The sequence below is a fragment of the Ranitomeya imitator genome, chromosome 3, assembly GCF_032444005.1.
Source record: "Ranitomeya imitator isolate aRanImi1 chromosome 3, aRanImi1.pri, whole genome shotgun sequence".
Classification (NCBI taxonomy): Eukaryota; Metazoa; Chordata; class Amphibia; order Anura; family Dendrobatidae; genus Ranitomeya; species Ranitomeya imitator.
In genome coordinates, this window is record NC_091284.1 from 244,665,022 (window position 1) to 244,683,823 (window position 18,802).

The window sequence follows — 18,802 nt, forward strand, 5'->3', positions numbered from 1 at the left end:
ACCGCTGCACGACCAGCTCTACCCTCGCCTACTGTATTCTCATCCATCCTTTGTAGATTGTGAGCCCTCGCGGGCAGGGTCCTCTCTCCTTATGTACGAGTCATAACTTGTATAGATTAAGATTATTGCACTTATCTTTTAGGGCAGCATGGTGGCTCAGTGGATAGCACAGCAGCCTTGCAGCGCTGGAGTCCTGAGTTCAAGCCCCACCCTGGACAACATCTGCAAAGAGTTTGTATGTTCTCTCCATGTTTGCGTAGGTTTCCTCCGGGTTCTCCTGTTTCCTCCCACATTCCAAAGACATACTGATAGGGAATTTAGATTGTGAGCCCCATTGGGGACAGCAATGTTAATGTGTGCAAACTGTAAAGCACTGCGGAATATGTTAGCGCTATATAAAAATAAAGATTATTTATTTTTTATTATTATGTATACCCCTCCTCACATGTAAAGCGCTATGGAATAAATGGCGCTATAATAAATAATAATATTAAGCAAGCTGATCAATCATTTCATCCGTGAAATAAGCTTTTTCTTCATTCTCTTGGCGATTTGCAGCCTGTTTAGATAGGCCAATAATTGGGAAATGAGCATTCCTAGGAATGCCGATCCCGATTGGGCCAGTGTAAGTGAAGCTACAGAGCCTATAATACCCTACAGTACATAGGAATGACTGCCACTTTTCATCTTGCTACAGTCAATATTTACTTTTCCTAACTAAAGGTACCTTCACACTGACCAACTTCACAACGATATCGCTAGCAATCCGTGACGTTGCAGCGTCCTGGATAGCGATATCGTTGTGTTTGACACGCAGCAGCGATCTGGATCCTGCTGTGACATCGTTGGTCGGAGCAGAAAGTCCAGAACTTTATTTCGTCGCTGGATCTCCCGCAGACATCACTGAATCAGCGTGTAACGCCGATTCAGCGATGTCTTCACTGGTAACCAGGGTAAACATCGGGTTACTTAGCGCAGGGCCGTGCTTAGTAACCCGATGTTTACCCTGATTACCAGTGTAAATGTAAAAAAACCAAACACTTCATACTTACATTCTGGTGTCTGTCGCGTCCCCCGGCGTTCTGCTTCCCTGCACTGTCAGCGCCGGCCAGCCGTAAAGCAGATTACAGCAGTGACGTCACCGCTGTGCTTTACGGCCAGCCGGCGCTCACACCGGAATGTAAGTATGTAGTGTTTGTTTTTTTTTTACATTAGCACTGGTAACTAGGGTAAACATCGGGTTACTAAGCGTGGCCCTGCGCTTAGTAACCCGATGTTTACCCTGGTTACCAGGGGACTTCGCATAGTTGGTCGCTGGAGAGCTGTCTGTGTGACAGCTCTCCAGCGACCACACAGCGACGCTGCAGCGATCGGGATCGTTGTCTAGATCACTGCAGCATCGCTAAATGTGACGGTACCTTAATGCATAAGGCAAGCTTGCAGATGTTATCTATTGCTTAAACAAACTTACGGGACTTTTTTGCAGTAGAGCTGATAGCTACCTGCGCTGCTGTAATTTTCACATGCTACTAATTTTTTATTTTAGAAATGAGCAGTCCTGCAAAGGTTTGCCATTACCCAGCAGCGGTAGGGTTCCTTTTCACCAAGGACTTCATAGTAGATGAATGATCTGCCGTTATAGTATTTATGTAATATCCTTGAGCCTGTTTGCCTAACACAACTAAAAATGTCCAAACTGGGAAAACTTACTGACTTGAGTGTAAGCCTAGGGTGGAAAATGCAGCAGCTACTGGTAAATTTCAAAAATAAAAATAGATACCAATAAAAGTAAAATTGATTGAGACATCAGTAGGTTAAATGTTTTTGAATATCCATATTGAATCAGGAGTTCCATATAATGCTCCATACAGTTCATGACAGGCCCCATAAGATGCGCCATAAAAAATATGCGCCCATATAATGCTGCACAAAGGTTAATAGCCCCATAAGATGCTCCATATTAAAATATTCCCCATATAATGCTGCACAAAGCTTAATGTTGGCCCCATAAGATGCTCTATAGAATAATATGCCCCATATGCTGCTCCATAAAGGTTAATGGCCCCATAAGATGCTCCATAGCATAATATGCCCCATGTGCTGCTCCATAAAGGTTGATGGCCCCATAAGATGCTCCATAAAATAATATGCCCCATATGCTGCTGCTGCAGTTAAAAAAAAATTATATATATCACATACTCACCTCTCGTCGCTGGGCTCCGAGTGCCAGTTTCCTGAGCAGGCGGGCACACCGGTATGCTATGGGGGCCAGGTGCCAGAGTGGCTGCTGGCTCAGGCCCAGGCACTTGCGATATTCACCTGTCCCCGTTCAACCGCTGCGCGGCACTGTGTCTTCCGGTCTTTGCAGTGACTGTTCAGGCAGAGGGTACGCACTAAACACGTCATCGCGCCCTCTGACCTGAACGTCACAGCCAGAGGACGTGGAAGACACAGCATGGCGGTGGAATGGGGACAGGTGAATATCGCATGGCTCACCCTCCCCCATCATCCATCCATCCTTGTACAGTCTCTGCTTCTCCATTGGTCTTCGGTGCGCACCGACAGCTTGTTCCTGTGTTCAGTAGTCACATGGTACCGCTCATTAAAGTAATGAATATGCGCTCTACGCCTATGGAAGTGGAGTCGTGTCCATATTCAATACTTTAATGAGCGGTACCACGTGACCGCTGAACACAGGATGAGCTGCCGGCGCCAGAGACCATATAAGAAGCAGGGACCTGGAGAGGCACGTCAGGTGGGGGTGTGTATGATGTGACAGCCGCCACTCCCCCTCCCCCGTCGACCCCACTGGGACAATGACTCGAGTATAAACCGAGAGGGGCACTTTCAGCCTAAAAAAAAAATGGGCTGAAAATCTCAGCTTATACTCGAGTATATACGGTAAGTTTGGTTGTCTGATCTGAGATCTTTATTTAGTCTGGAATTTAATTTATTTATGGGTTCAGGTGTTAGGGCACCATGGTGGCTCAATGGTTAGTACTGTTGACTTGCAGCGCTGGAGTCCTGGCTTCAAATCCATGAATTACAACACTGGCAAGGAGTTGGTACGTTCTCCCATGTTTTTTTTGTGGGTTTCCTCCCACACTCCAAAAGACATACTGATAGGAAATTTAGATTGTGAGCCCCAATGGGGACAGTGATGGTGATGGGCAATATAATACTATATAAGCAACACATAATAAAAAATAAATAAGGTATGAATCAATTTTGAAGTCTGATCTAGTGCCAAAATCTATACTGGGGTCTGGCATAGGATTGCTAAATAAGATTAGGGTGTAGCCTGGGGTTTCAAATAATCCTAGGCTCTAGTTTGGAGTTGAATATTATTTTTGGGGTCTGGTTTAAATTCATTTTAAGGTCTGGTATGGGATTGGAATTCATTTTGCGGTATGATCCTATGTTATAAGTTAATTTTAAGATCTCGCCTGCTATTTGATGCTCACCCAACAGCCATCCTCCATTGTTTTCTTATCACGCACGAAATAAACAGAAATAAACATAACAATACAGTAACACTGAACCAAACAGTGCAAAATCTCAACCTTAACCCCTTTCTGGCTGGGTCATTTTTCAGTTTAATTCTTTACTCCCCTTCTTCCAAGAGTAATAACTTTTTGATTAGCTATAAAGGCCTTGCTTTTTTAAAAAAAAACTATTGTAGTTTAGAATAAAATCATTAATATTACCAGAAAATGTACTGAAAAAAAATCAGGTGCAGTAAAAAGGCAGTGTTTCTATGTTGTAAAAATGAACAAAATTAAAAAGAAAACCACAGAAAAAAGGAACTAGAATTCCCCCAAAAAATAAAAAGTAGCATAGCAAAAGAGGCAACAATATTTACCTGCCCGAGTCACAGAAACTAGTGCACTTACAGGATGCAGCAGCTCCCCTCGATAAAGGCGGAGGCAACACAGGTGCACAATACTGGTGACACAAGCACTCACAATCTACCAATTCATGGAGGGGAGGGTCACCTAGTACTGGAATTGCACATGGCTTGTATAGGACACCAGTCACACAGATGTAGTGCAAAGTGACCTGCTGGTAAACACCGTTGCCTCTTCTATGTTATATATTTTATTTTAGCAGTAGAAAAAAATAAGTTTTGGGAAAAAAATGTAATATTTGTTTTTTTGTTGCCATTTTTCAGTCTATGAAGCTCAATGGGAGTTTTCTTTTTACATAGCACACTGACATTTTTTTTTAAAAACCAATGTGGGTTTGTACAATGCTTTGATCACTTTCTATTGCATTTTTGTAGGGAGGTGCGTCAACCAAAAAACACAACTCTGGTGTTTCAGCCTTTATCTTTTTGTTGTTGTTTTATGACATTTACTGTATGCGTTAAATAATTTGATAATTTGATAAATCAAAAATTAGTGGAAGTGGTGATGCCCCCAATTTTTATTTTCTGCATTTTTTTTCTGTGTGGGAAATGGTGATGATTTAGGCTATGTGCCCACGTTGCGGATTTCTGTCCGGATTTTTCCACTCAGTTTTTGAAAAATCCGCAGGTAAAATACACTGCGGATTACCCGCTAATTTCCAGCGAATTTCCAGCGTTCTTTGTGCAGATTTCACCTGTGTTTTAGCACCTGCGGATTCCTTTTGAGAAGCAGGTGTAAAACACTGTGGAATCCGCACAAAGAATTGATATGCTGCAGCGTTTCATGGGCACAGCGGATTTTGTTTTCCATAGGTTTACATGGTACTGTTAACGGATGGAAAACTGCTGCGAATCCGCAGCGTCAAATCCGCTGCGGATTCGCAGCCAAATCCGCAGCATGTGCACATACCTTTAATGTTTTTTTGTTTTTGTTTTTTTTAAACACTCTTTCTTAGTTGACCTAAATGTCTTAAAGTGCCATAATTTAATCATTTGTTCTATACACTGCAATCAGGGAAAAAAAAATAGAAAAGTTACAGCTCTCAAAATATGGGAACAAAAAACCTATTTTTTTAACAAGCATTTTTATTGTGATAGCAGCAAAACATAAAACTCCTGATTTATAAATCTGGTATTACTGGAATTTCACCAACTCGAAGAATTAATCCACCTTATCTCTAATAGCACACGGTGAACAGTGCAAAAATAGAAATAAGAACTATTCTTGTACTGCTATTTGTTCATTCTGCCTTCCAAAAATCGGAATAAGGTTCGGTTCACTGATCGCTTACAGAACCACGTCACACAATGAGGCAGATGGAGTCACTTTAGGCTATATTCACACTTTGCGGATTTTGCTGCGGATCCGCAGCGGATTTGACCGCTGCGGATCTGCAGCAGTTTCCCATGTGTTTACAGTACAATGTAAACCTATGGGAAACAAAAAACGCAGTGCACATGCTGCGGAAAAAAGCGCGCGGAAACGCTGCGGTTTACATTCCGCAGCATGTCACTTCTTTTCTGCGGATTTTCACCTGCTCCAATAGGAAACTGCAGATGAAAATCCGCAGAAGAAACCGCAGTAAAAACAGCGATAAATCCGCAGTAAAAACCGCGACGGGTTTTCACTGCGGATTTTGGAATTCCACTGCGGAAAAATCTGCAGTGGAATCTCCAAAGTGTGAACATAGCCTTAGACTCCATCTAGTTTCTCTTCTGATGGTGTCCCGTAATTTTAGGTGTCTTTTTACAGTACCTTGCGAAAGTATTCGGCCCCCAGGAACTTTTCAACCTTTTCCCACATAACATGCTTCAAACATAAAGATACCAAATGTAAACTTTTGGTGAAGAATCAACAACAAGTGGAACACAATTGTGAAGTTAAACGAAATTTATTGGCTATTTTACATTTTTGTGGAGATTCAAAAACTGAACAGTGGAGCGTGCAATATTATTCGGCCCCTTTAACTTAATACTTTGTTGCACCACCTTTTGCTGCGATTACAGATGCAAGTCACTTGGGATATGTCTCTATGAGTTTTGTTCATCGAGAGGCTGAAATTCTTGCCCATTCTTCCTTGGCAAACAGCTCGAGCTCAGTGAGGTTTGATGGAGATTGTTTGTGAACAGCAGTTTTCAGCGCTTTCCACAGATTCTCGATTGGATTGAGGTCTGGACTTTGACTTGGCCATTCTAAAACCTGGATACATTTATTTGTGAACCATTCCATTGTAGATTTTGCTTTATGTTTGGGATCATTGTCTTGTTGGAAGACAAATCTCCGTCCCAGTCTCAGGTCTTTTGCAGACTCCAACAGGTTTTCTTCAAGAATAGTTCTGTATTTGGCTCCATCCATCTTCCCATCAATTTTAACCATCTTCCCTGTCTCTGCTGAAGAAAAGCAGGCCCAAACCATGATGCTGCCACCACCATGTTTGACAGTGGGGATGGTGTGTTCAGGGTGATGAGCTGTGTTGCCTTTACGCCAAACATATCATTTGGCATTGTTGCCAAAAAGTTCGATTTTGGTTTCATCTGACCAGAGCACCTTCTTCCACATGTTTGGTGTGTCTCCTAGGTGGCTTGTTGCAAACTTTAAACTACACTTTTTATGGATATCTTTGAGAAATGGCTTTCTTCTTGTCACTCTTCCATAAAGGCCAGATTTGTGCAGTGTACGACTGATTGTTGGCCTATGGACAGACTGCCCCTCCTCAGCTGTAGATCTCTACAGTTCATCCAGAGTGATCATGGGCCTCTTGGCTGCATCTCTGATCAGTCTTCTCCTTGTTTCAGATGAAAGTTTAGAGAGACGGCCGGGTCTTGGTAGATTTGCAGTGGTATGATACTCCTTCCATTTCAATATGATGGCATGCACAGTGCTCCTTGGGATGTTTAAAGTTTTGGAAATCATTTTGTATCCAAATCCAGCTTTAAACTTCACCACAACAGTATCACGGACCTGCCTGTTGTGTTCCTTGGTCTTCAAGATACTCTCTGTGCTTCAAATAGAACCCTGAGACTATCACAGAGCAGGTGCATTTATACGGAGACTTGATTACACACAGGTGGATAATATTTATCATCATATTTATCATCATTTGGCATTTAGGACAACATTGGATCATTCAGAGATCCACAATAAACTTCTGGAGTGAGTTTGCTGCACTGAAAGCAAAGGGGCCGAATAATATTGCACGCCCCACTTTTCAGTTTTTGAATTTCCACAAAAATTTAAAATAACCAAAACATTTTGTTAAACTTCACAATTGTGCTCGCCTTGTTGTCGATTCTTCACCAAAAATTTACATTTGGTATCTTTATGTTTGAAGCATGTTATGTGGGAAAAGGTTGAAAAGTTCCAGGGGGCTGAATACTTTTGCAAGGCACTGTAGCACACAAACTTGGTCAACCACCTTTCTGTGAACGCCTTAAAAGATAGACATCACTGGAACCGGACAGCAAACTGAATCCAAGGCGTCTCCATCTGCCTTATTACAGTGAGTGGATACATCGGGGATTTCATCTGAATTGCATTTTTGTGGCATTTTCATGATAAAATGAACATTTTCAATATGACGACCTAATGTTATCAAATTTTGTGCAGTACTTGTGAGTTTAAGATACTTACTATACCCCTGGATAAAATCCTTAACGGGTGTAGTTTCCAAAGTGGGGTCACTTGTGGGTGTTTTCTGCTGTTTGGATACCTTCGTGGCCATATAAATGCGATATGTTGCCCGCAATCTATTTCAGTCAAATTTGTGTTCCAAAATTTAAAATGGTGCTCCTGCCCTTCCGAGTCCTGCCATTTGTCCAAACAGAAGTTTCTGACCACATGTGGGGGTATCAATGCGCTCAGAAGAAACTAGGTAATAAATAGTGGGGTCCATTTTCTTGTGCTATTCCTTGCAAAAGTGAAATAATTGTGGATAAAGCAACATTTGAGAGTAAAAATTACAATTTAATTTTTTCATTCGACTTTGTATTAATTCCTGTGTAGCACTTGAAGGGTTAAAAAAAACTTCCTGACAGCAATTTTGAGGTATTAAAGGGGTGAGGTTTTTAAAATGCTCTAACTTTTGAGGTGTTTCCAATATATAAGCTCCCCAAAGTCCATTACCTGGAAATCTGAATACATCCCTAAAGAAACAGGTTTTCTAAATTCATTTAAAAAATTAGAAATTGCTGCTAATCTTTTAACCCGTCTAACATCCTAGAAAAATAAAACAACATTTGCAAAATTATGCAGATGTTAAGTTGATGTATGGAAATGTTATTTGGTCATTATTTTGTACAGCATGACTAACTAACTGGGTTTAAGACATAAAGATTTAAAGTTTGAAAATAGTGAATTTTCATAAACACAAAACATATTGAAAAGCCACTAACATAAAGCACAGTTTCACGAAAAAACAATCTCATAATCACTGGGATACGCTGATACATTCCACAACGTGGACAACTTCTTGTCATACGCCTCGCTTGGCCATCCATACAATAATAAAGCTTATACTCACCTCCAGTGCCGTCGCCATTTCCACGGGGTCAGCACTTGCTCTCCCCGGAGCTCTCGTGCTGTTGTGACACATGATGCCAGTGCCCAATCAAGTCCCGGCGCCTCAGAAGCGGGGGGGGGGGGGATGTCATTTTCCATGGCCCCTTAGCAGCCTGAGAAAACAAGCCCCAGCTGTCAGCTTTAGCAAGGCTAGTTGTCAAAAATGGGGAGGACCCCACGCTGTTAATTTAATTAACTAAAAAAAAAAAAAAACAGTGTGGGGACCCCTCTATTCTTGATAACTAACCTTGCTGACAGCTCAGGGTTTCAGCCCCCAGCTGTCAGTTTTGCTTAGCTGGTTAAAAAAAATACATGGGAACCCAAGCTGGATTTTTCATTTATTTATTTATTTATTTATTTATAGGGTGATGACTACTTCCATCAGTCACTCCTGCTGCCACTGTAAGGGTATGTGCACATGTTGAGGATTTCCTGTGGATCCGCAGCGTTTCTTTGCGGTGCAGAAACGCTGCAGATCCGAAAGCGATTTACAGTACAATGTAAATCAGTGAGAAAAAAAAATTCTGTGCTAATGGTGCGGACAATTCTGTGCGGAAACGCTGCAGATTAAAAGAAGGAGCATGTCACTTCTTTTTTGCGGATCTGCAGCGTTTTTGTACCCATTCCATTATAGAAATCAGCAGGGGTAAAAAATGCAGTAAATCTGCAGCAAATCCGCACAAAAAACACGTCAAAACCGCACCTGCGTTTTCTGCCAAGAGATGCAGAATCCGCACCAAAAATTCCTAGCTAGCCTTATTAGCATCAGGCTGATGGGTATAATAATCCTATCAGCCGCAGCCTGCTCTCATTGTTCTCACTTGAATACAACTCTCATCATTCTTACCTGCTCACACTGATCACTAACAGAGTGGGGAGAATGATGAGAGTCCTCTTCAGCGCCGGGGAACAGCACTTACTGTACCACTTCCTCCCTGGCACCCGTCCATATGGTACTGATGCGGCACACGGTTGCCACACGTATGCCCCAAGCAGGGCTGCCACTAGAAATTTCGGGGGCCCCATACTGGCAACATTTTCTGGGCCCCCTTGAGACTCCGCCCAGGCTCCACTCCAGCCCTGCCTCCATGCTCCACCCCTCAAACTGTCCGCAGTCCCACCGCTCTCTCTTGGAAAAACTCCACTTCTCACCTATCACACATTAAGGTCGGTTTCACACGTCAGTGGCTCCGGTACGTGAGGTGACAGTTTCCTCACGTACCGGAGCCACTGACACACGTAGACACATAAAAATCAATGCATCTGTTCAGATGTCATTGATTTTTTGCGGACCGTGTCTCCGTGTGCCAAACTCGGAGACATGTCTGTTGTGAATTCTGCTTTTGGGCTCCCTCCAGTGGTTGTAGGTGGTAATGCAGTTGTCTCTGGGCTGCAGTCCTGGACAGGTGTATCTGCTGATTGCAAATCTGACTGGGGTATTTAGGTTTGCAGGACTCATTAGTCCTTGCCAGTTGTCAATGTTTCTTGGGAAGTGTGGGATCTCTGTCTGGCTTCTCCTGCTTAGCTGCCAATTCAGCAAAGATAAGTGTCTGTTTCTTTTTCTATGGCACACAAGCTGTGTGCTTGTTTTTTGATTGTATTCCTGCTCTGAGTTTAGTAGTCTCTGGAGTTGCAGATATACATTCCACGTCTTTAGTTAGATGGTGGAATTTTTTTGTATAATCTGCTGTGGATATTTTTGGAAGGGTTTTAATACTGACCGCACAGAACTCTGTCCTATCCTTTCCTATTTTAGCTAGAGTGGCCTCTTGTGCTAAATCCTGTTTTCTGACTGTGTGTATCTTTCCTCTCCTACTCACAGCCAATATTTGTGGGGGGCTGCCTATCCTTTGGGGTTCTGCTCTGAGGCAAGGTAGTATTCCTATTTCCATCTTTAGGGGTATTTAGTCCTCCGGCTGTGACGAGGTGTCTAGGGCTTGTTAGGTACACCCCACGGCTACTTCTAGTTGTGGTGTTAAGATCAGGATTTGCGGTCAGTATAGTTACCACCTACTCCAGTGAAAGTTTTCGTGCTGCTCCAAGGTCACCGGATCATAACACATGTCAGTGTTCGTGGGAGCGCACGTATTACACGGACCCATTAAAGTCAATGGGTCCGTGTAAAGCACGTACCGCACACGGACGCTGTCCGTGTGCAGTCCTTGTGCCGTGCAGGAGACAGCGCTACATTAAGCGCTGTCCCCCCCCACTGGTGCTGAAGCCGCGATTCATATCTTCCCTGCAGCAGCGTTTGCTGTAGAGAAGATATGAATAAGTGTGTTTAAAATAAAGATCTATGTGCCCCCTGCCCTCCCACCCTCTGTGCGCCCCCCCCGCTGTTCTGAAAATACTCACCCGGCTCGCTCCCTCGCCGGCGCTGCTTCCTCTCCTGGCCGCATCTTCTCCTGTATGCAGTCACGTGGGGCCGCCGATTACAATCATGAATTACTGTAAATGAGCGGCCCCACGTGACCGCTCATACAGTACAAGGTGCGGCCAGGACAGGACGCTGCGAGGGATCCGGAAGCTAGGTGAGTATTTTAATCACACCGGGGGGGGGGGGGGGTGCGCACAGGGGGTGGGAGGGGGTTGATAACCTGGATCTGCATTTTACACAGTAATATTCATATCTTCTCTACAGCAAACGCTGCTGCAGGGAAGATATGAATGGGGCTTCAGCACGATGCCGGGGACAGCGCTAAACTTTAGCGCTGTCTCCGGCACGATGCGTGTGGTACCCAGTGGGCACACGGGCGGCACATGTGTGCTGCACATGTGCTACACTGATGTGCCACAGAAACGCACTGGCACACGGACACAGATAATTCCGGTACCGATTTTTCCGGTACCGGAATTATCTGGACGTGTGAGACTGGCCTAACAGTGCCCATCACCAGATCACACATATAACCAGCAGATTTTGTTTTGGCCAAAAGGTTTTTTAAGCCGCCACCATAACACGGTAGACACTTTTGGCCGGGCCCTACTCTGCTGTAACCTACTAAATATTTGTTGAAATATGCAATACAATTTAGGTATATTTTTATTTATTTTTAAATTTTTAAAATGACCAATATCACATACAACGAATAAATACCACCGCACCATGACCAGACCACATATTACCACCACAGTGATCAAATAATATCAAATACAGGGAACAAATACCACCGCACCATGACCAGACCACATATTACCACCACAGTGATCGAATAATATCACATACAAGGAACAAATACTGCTACACCATGATCAAACACCATATTACTGCCACAGTGATCGAATAATATCAAATACAGGGAACAAATACCACAACACCATGTCCAGACCACAAATTACCACCACATAGTGACTGAATACTACAATACTGATCAGTAATAAAAAAAAATACAATACTATCACCATCAGTGCCATTATACACAGGAGATCTGTACATAGTATGCAGTGTCTGTGTACAGATAATACAGTGATCACCAGTGACATTATACACAGGACCTCTGTATATAGTATACAGTGTATAGTGTCAGTGTATAGGTAACACTGACTCACCAGTGACGTCTCTAGGTGAAGTCCTTCATCTTTCATCCAGGACAGACCACCGTCACTTCATCCAGCCAGGGCTCGTCTCTGCAGAAAATAACAGTTATCTCGAGCTCTGCTTGCAGAACACATTACTTAAATTTTCCCAACTTCTACATTACACCACATGAAGACAAAAAGGCAACATAGTGTCACTCTACACAGTAACAGGACCACCTCCCCCCATTTCAAACAGTATCCTCAAAAAATAAAATAAATACATCACTGCAGTAGTAATATCCCTTAATTAGCCCTTATGGTAATAATATTCCCCATCCTGGTCCCATGTATCTCATTCCTGGCTCCAGCAATTTGTTCTCCCATCCTGCCCCCATATGATCTTCCCATCCTGACCCATCTGTCTCCATCGTATCCATCCTGCCCCCGTATCTCCATTCTTGCCCCACCTGTCTCCAGTCCTGCCCCCAGTGTGTCCAGCATTCTGCCCCCAGTGCCTAGTCCTGCCCCCCAGTGTGTCCAGCATTCTGCCTCAGTTTGTCCAGCATTCTGCCCCCAGTGTGTCCAGCGTTCTGCCCCCAGTGTCTCCAGTCCTGCCCCCAGTGTGTCCCGCATTCTGCCCCCAGTGTGCCCAGCATTCTGCCCCCAGTGCTCCATCATTCTGCCCCAGTGTCTCCAGCATTCTGCCCCAGTGTGTCCAGCATTCTACCCCCAGTGCTCCAGCATTCTATCCCCAGTGCTCCAGCATTCTGCCCCAGTGTGTCTAGCATTCTGCCTCAGTGTCTCCAGCATTCTGCCCCCAGTGCTCCAGCATTCCGCCCCCAGTACCCTAGCATTCTGCCCCAGTGTGTCCAGCATTCTACCCCATGTGCTCCAGCATTCTGCCCCAGTGTCCAGCATTCTGCCCCCAATGCTCCAGCATTCTGCCCCAGTGTTCAGCATTCTACCCCCAGTGCTCCAGCATTCTGTCCCAGTGTGTCCAGCATTCTACCCCCCAGTGCTCAAACATTCTACCCCCAGTGCTCCAGCATTCTGCCCCAGTGTGTCCAGCATTCTGCCCCCAGTGCCCCAGCATTCTGCCCCAGTGCTCCAGCATTCTACCCCCAATGCTACAGCATTTTTCCCCAGGGTGTCCAGCATTCTACCCCCAGTGCTCCAGCATTCTGCCCCAGTGTGTCCAGCATTCTACCCCCAGTGCTCCAGCATTCTGCCCCAGTGTCTCCCGCATTCTGCCCCAGTGTGTCCAGCATTCTACCCCCAGTGCTCCAACATTCTATCCCCAGTGCTCCAGCATTCTGCCCCAGTGTGTCCAGCATTCTGCCCCAATGCTTCAGCATTCTGCCCCAGTGTGTCCAGCATTCTATGCCCAGTGCTCCAGCATTCTGCCCCAGAGTGTCCAGTATTCTACCCCCAGTGCTCCAGCATTCTGCCCCAGTGTGTCCAGCATTCTACCCCCAGTGCTCCAGCAGTCTACCCCCAGTGCTCCAGCAGTCTACCCCAGTGCTCCAGCATTCTATCCCCAGTGCTCCAGCATTCTGCCCCAGTGTGTCCAGCATTCTGCCCCCAATGCTTCAGCATTCTGTCCCAATGTGTCCAGCATTCTACCCCAGTGCTCCAGCATTCTGCCCAGTGTGTCCAGCATTCTATCCCCAGTGCTCCAGCATTCTACCCCCAGTGCTCCAGCATTCTGTCCCAGTGTGTCCAGAATTCTGCCCCCAATGCTCCAGCATTCTACCCCCAGTGTGTCCAGCATTCTACCCCCAGTGTCCAGCATTCTACCACCTGTGTGTCCAGCATTCTACCCCCAGTGCTCCAGCATTCTTCCCCAGTGTGTCCAGCATTCTGCCCCCAGTGCTCCAGCATTCTGCCCTAGTGTGTCCAGCATTCTACCCCCCCAGTGCTCCAGCATTCTGCCCCAGTGGGTCCACCATTCTGCCCCCAGTGCTCCAGCATTCTGTCCCAGTGTGTCCAGAATTCTGCCCCCAATGCTCCAGCATTCTACCCCCAGTGTGTCCAGCATTCTACCCCCAGTGTCCAGCATTCTACCACCTGTGTCCAGCATTCTACCCCCAGTGCTCCAGCATTCTTCCCCAGTGTGTCCAGCATTCTGCCCCCAGTGCTCCAGCATTCTGCCCTAGTGTGTCCAGCATTCTACCCCCCCAGTGCTCCAGCATTCTGCCCCAGTGGGTCCACCATTCTGCCCCCAGTGCTCCAGCATTCTGCCCCAGTGTGTCCAGCATTCTACCCCCAGTGCTCCAGCATTCTACCCCAAGTGTGTCCAGCATTCTGCCCCGGGGCCCCCCAGATCGCCGCTCTCAATAATAAAAAAAAAAAATTATTCTTACCTGGCCGTGCTCCTGCGGCGAAGCTCCCTCCACTCAGCTGAAGCGCGCACTTGCCGGCAACTGACACTGACGTCAGCTGTCAGCCTCCGATTGGCTGACGGCTGTTAACTATTGACGTGCAGGTGCAGGCCCGCACCCGCACGTCAATAGTGTTGCCGCATCACCGCTAAGGGCCCGGTTTAGCCTGCCGGTAGGGGCCCGGTGAGCAGATGAGACAGGGCCCGATGCGGGCCCACCGGGCCCCATACACCAGTCAGGGTAGTAATGCCCTGATGGCGGCCCTGGCCCCAAGTATTACATAAAGCAAAAAAAGTGGAAAATTAAAACATAACTTTTAATACTATAAAGTTAGTTAAAAATAGTCACCCAAGTGAACACATAAGACACAGGGGCCACATCTCAACCATAAATAATGGATATCAGAGACTGATAAGCCCCAGACAATGTAAAAAAGTTACCGACCGTAATTTCGGAACCTATATTTCTGAGACAGGGTTCATGAAAGCTGTGTCAAAACATTTAAGAGACAACAGCAATCCCCATGCACTCAGATACGTATATCAACAATGGACAGTTAACAACAGGTACTGCATAAAGTGCTAACTGTAACTTTAAGACAAATAACAGGAACAGTCTCACCAATTCCATCAGGTGGGCACAGGAGCACCGGGTGTTTCTTAATCAGATGTACATCCGGAACAGAAGGAGATGACAATCCCTATGTCAATCCCTATGGGGCTACCGGTAAGCTATCCCCAAAGCTCCTGCCCTTACAAGGGCAGTCCACAGCTAACCCTGTATACATATGCCCTGCACTCTCCCTCTCTTGTCGTCCCGACGCGTTTCTTCCAAGCTCAAGTCATCAGGGGACCTGCTTGTATAAGGAGATAATGCTATGTACTAGTAGAAGAGGGACAAAAAGTCCTGCCACCCTCTATGCTGTCCTGCCTATAGCATATCTGTCTGGGGCTTATCAGTCTCTGATATCCATTATTTATGGTTGAGAAGTGGCCCCTGTGTCTTATGTGTTCACTTGGGTGACTATTTTTAACTAACTTTATAGTATTAAAAGTTATGTTTTAATTTCCACTTTTTTTGCTTTGTTATGATTTATTATTAGTGGGATCATCTGTATGATTCACACTTAAATACAGATTTTTGCTTTGTTACCCCCAAGTATTACACACACGGACACTGACATCTCCGCTACCGTTTTTTCCAGTATCGGAAATATCAGGACCGTGAAACTGGCCTTACACAGTACAGAGCAGGGGCTCATTTATAGGATTATCTCAGCACAGGAATATTTTACTTAATCCAATTGTGGAACTTATTATTCAGAGATCTCTTTATTAAAATTATTTTTTCTTTGTGGGGAAAAAACCCTGTAAACTGACTATATCCGACATACTGTTTGGTGAACTCTACTTTTTTATCATTATGTCCTCTCTTGCTGCAAAAGGTATGTTTGTCTTGCTTACAGTATACTCTATTTATTGTTATCTTCATTATCTCTTCCAGATTTGTGTCACTGCCTCAGACTTGTATTTGGTATGCTATGGTATAGTGACTGTCAGGTTACATGGCATGCAGTTCTGGTCTGCACTGGATATTTCCTGGGTAGGGGCCTGTAGTGACAAGCATATGTTGATCTGGTTGTTATCTTGAGAGCAGTCTTCTTACAGTTTTATTGTCTGTTTGTTTTGTTTTTTGGTGGGGTTTTTTTGGGTGGTGGTGGTAATGATTGGTTTCATGGACTAGCCTTGAGATCGCTTGAAGTGTTGCAAATTGCTAAGTGTTTGTCTTTTGTATCAATCAAGCTGTGTGTATTTGCATGGACTCCTTAGTGTATGCACACTATATTCTCTTGGATATTTATATTTTGTGTGTTTGAGTTTTGTGTGCTGAAAACCTCCTTTTCTTTAGCGAAAGTAGCTGCGCAGAGTGAATGTTGGACACACACATTAGTGACTGCTTAATGGGTGATTGCACATCACACGGCTGCAAACACTTAAGCCCCCCCCCCGTCACACACAGCGAGATCGCTAGCGAGATCGCTGCTGAGTCACAAGTTTTGTGACGCAACAGCGATCTCAGTAGCGATCTCGCTATGTGTGACACGTAGCAGCGACCAGGCCCCTGCTGTGAGATCGCTGGTCGTGTCGGAATGGCCTGAGCCATTTTTTGATCGTTGAGGTCCCGCTGGGTAGCACACATCGCTGTGTTTGACACCTTACCAACGACCTCGCTGACAGGACGTCCCATTGAATCATCATGAAATAGCATCGTTCTACAGATCGCTACAGGTCGCCGCATCGCTGCTGCGTCGTTGGGGAGATCGCACTGTGTGACATCTCACCAGCGACCACATAGCGACGCTTGAGCGATCCCTGACAGGTCGTATCGTTGTCGGAATCGCTCAAGCGTCGCTATGTGTGACGGGGCCTTAACCCTATAAAGCAGAAGCTCTGTGTTTGCCACTGGTTTGGACCTTCCATTAAAGGAAGCCCGTCATGTTCAGAAGCGCTATTTACCTAAATACATAAGGTTAATTTGCAGGTATAATAAACTAAATTACACGCCACTCCATGTTTGATGAAGAAAAAAGGTGCCCAGAAAGGATATCACTCCTTATAACATTCAAAGAATTCCAGCACTCTTAATATCATGAATGATCTTTCATTATTGTGAAAAAAATCCCAATAGGTTTGTGGTAACTAGTGATTAGCGAGTGTACTCGTTGCTCGGGTTTTCCTGAGCCCGCTCGGGTGTCCTCCGAGTATTTTTAGTGCTCGGAGATTTAGTTTTCATCTCCACAGTTGAATGATTTACAGCTATCAGCCAGCTTGATTACTTGTGGGGATTCCCTAGCAATCAGGCAACCCCCACATGTACTCAGGCTGGCTAATAGCTGTAAATCATGCTGCTGAGGTGATGAAAACTTAATCTCCGAACACTCACAAATACTCGGAGACCACCTGAGCGTGCTCGGGAAAACCTGAGCAACGAGTACACTCGCTCATCACTAGTTGTAACGTTTTGGTCTTATACATAGGCCTTCATCAGACATTTTTGTGGCGTGTTCAGGGGTTTAAGAAGCAGCGCTGAGTGAGCTACTCAGAATAGGCACCAAGTTCATTAATTGGCGAGCGCCTCTTAATGAATTTGATGTCATGTACTTCAGTAAGTGTACGTTCACATTAGCGTTACGCTAATGTGCGTCGCTGTTGCGTCGGCGACGCAGCGGCGACGCGCCCCTATGTTTAACATAGGGGACGCGTGCGTTTTTTTGGTCGCGTTTTTCGACACGTGCGTCGTTTCCGACGCTAGCGTCGGACGCAAGAAAATGCAACAAGTTGCATTTTTTGTGCGTCCGATTTTCGTCAAAAAACGACGCACGCGTCGCAAAACGCAGCGTTTTTGCGCGCGTTTTGCGCGCGTTTTTTGTGCGTCGTGCGTTGCGTCGCCGACGCACCGGGGCGCAACGCAAATGTGAACGTACACTAAGACTAACATAATGCAAGCATGTGCTATAACAGTCATGATGAATCGGCCCCTCAGTATTTCTTTGAGTTTCCCATTGGACACCTTAGTACAAAATTAGTTAGTACTATAACAATGCATTTACTAACACTTTTCTTTAGGAACCTACCACCCCAGTTTTTTCATGTCTGAACTAAGACTAGCACCTTAATCAGTGTCTATGCTGCATTACATAAAGGGATATAGAACCCCCTTATTCCCCTTGTGTGCCCCCCAAAAAAACTTTGAAACTCTCCTCTGTGCTATGTAAATCCTGCTGGTCCAGTCTGATAAGTGTCTTTGCTGATGCTTCTATCCCTCCCCTCAGCTTCCGATCGCCATCGTCCTGCTTTGAATGATGTGGATGACACCTTCTGCATTATCCACATAGCCGGGCGAAATCTCATGCCAGCGCAGGGACATCGCCGGCTCGCGCCTATGCACTTTGCTCCGCCATACTGTGAGCAGACCATAAGACTAAGGGGCGCTTGCGCTCTTATGTTTAAGACTCTGCCCGCAGTAGGGTGTATCTGCACTTATGTTTTAGGCTCTGCTTGCTGTAGGGAGCATGCAAACTTATGTTTTAAACTCTGATCGCAGTAGAGCAGAACAAAGCGCGCAGGCGTAAGTCGGCGTTGTCTCAGCATGGGCTATGTGAATGACAAAGGAGGAGGGATAGACTCCTCAGCAAGGACACCTATTGGACCAGCAGGATATACATAGAGTGCCAGAGAGTTTCAAAAGCTTTTTGAGGGGGTGTGCAGTGAGAGTCAGTGAGTTATATAGCACTTTATGGAATGCAGCACAGGCTCTGATTAAGGTGCTAGTCTTAAGGTACCGTCACATTAAGCGACGCTGCAGCGATATAGACAACGATGCCGATTGCTGCAGCGTCGCTGTTTAGTCGTTGTGTGGTCGCTGGAGAGCTGTCAC

General features: G+C 45.4%; 1 long non-coding RNA gene across 2 annotated transcripts in view; it reads right to left on the bottom strand.

The window, feature by feature from the left end:
• LOC138672023 (uncharacterized) overlaps window positions 1-18,802 on the bottom strand; it is a 187,766-nt gene that overhangs the window by 157,181 nt on the left and 11,783 nt on the right. The window contains exon 1 of one of the 2 annotated variants that reach the window (XR_011319533.1): window positions 8,428-8,478. The exons of the other annotated variant lie outside the window; for it this stretch is intronic. This is a non-coding gene — a long non-coding RNA (uncharacterized lncRNA). Of the gene's footprint in view, window positions 1-8,427; window positions 8,479-18,802 lie in introns of those variants that run through there. 2 annotated transcript variants of the gene reach the window in all.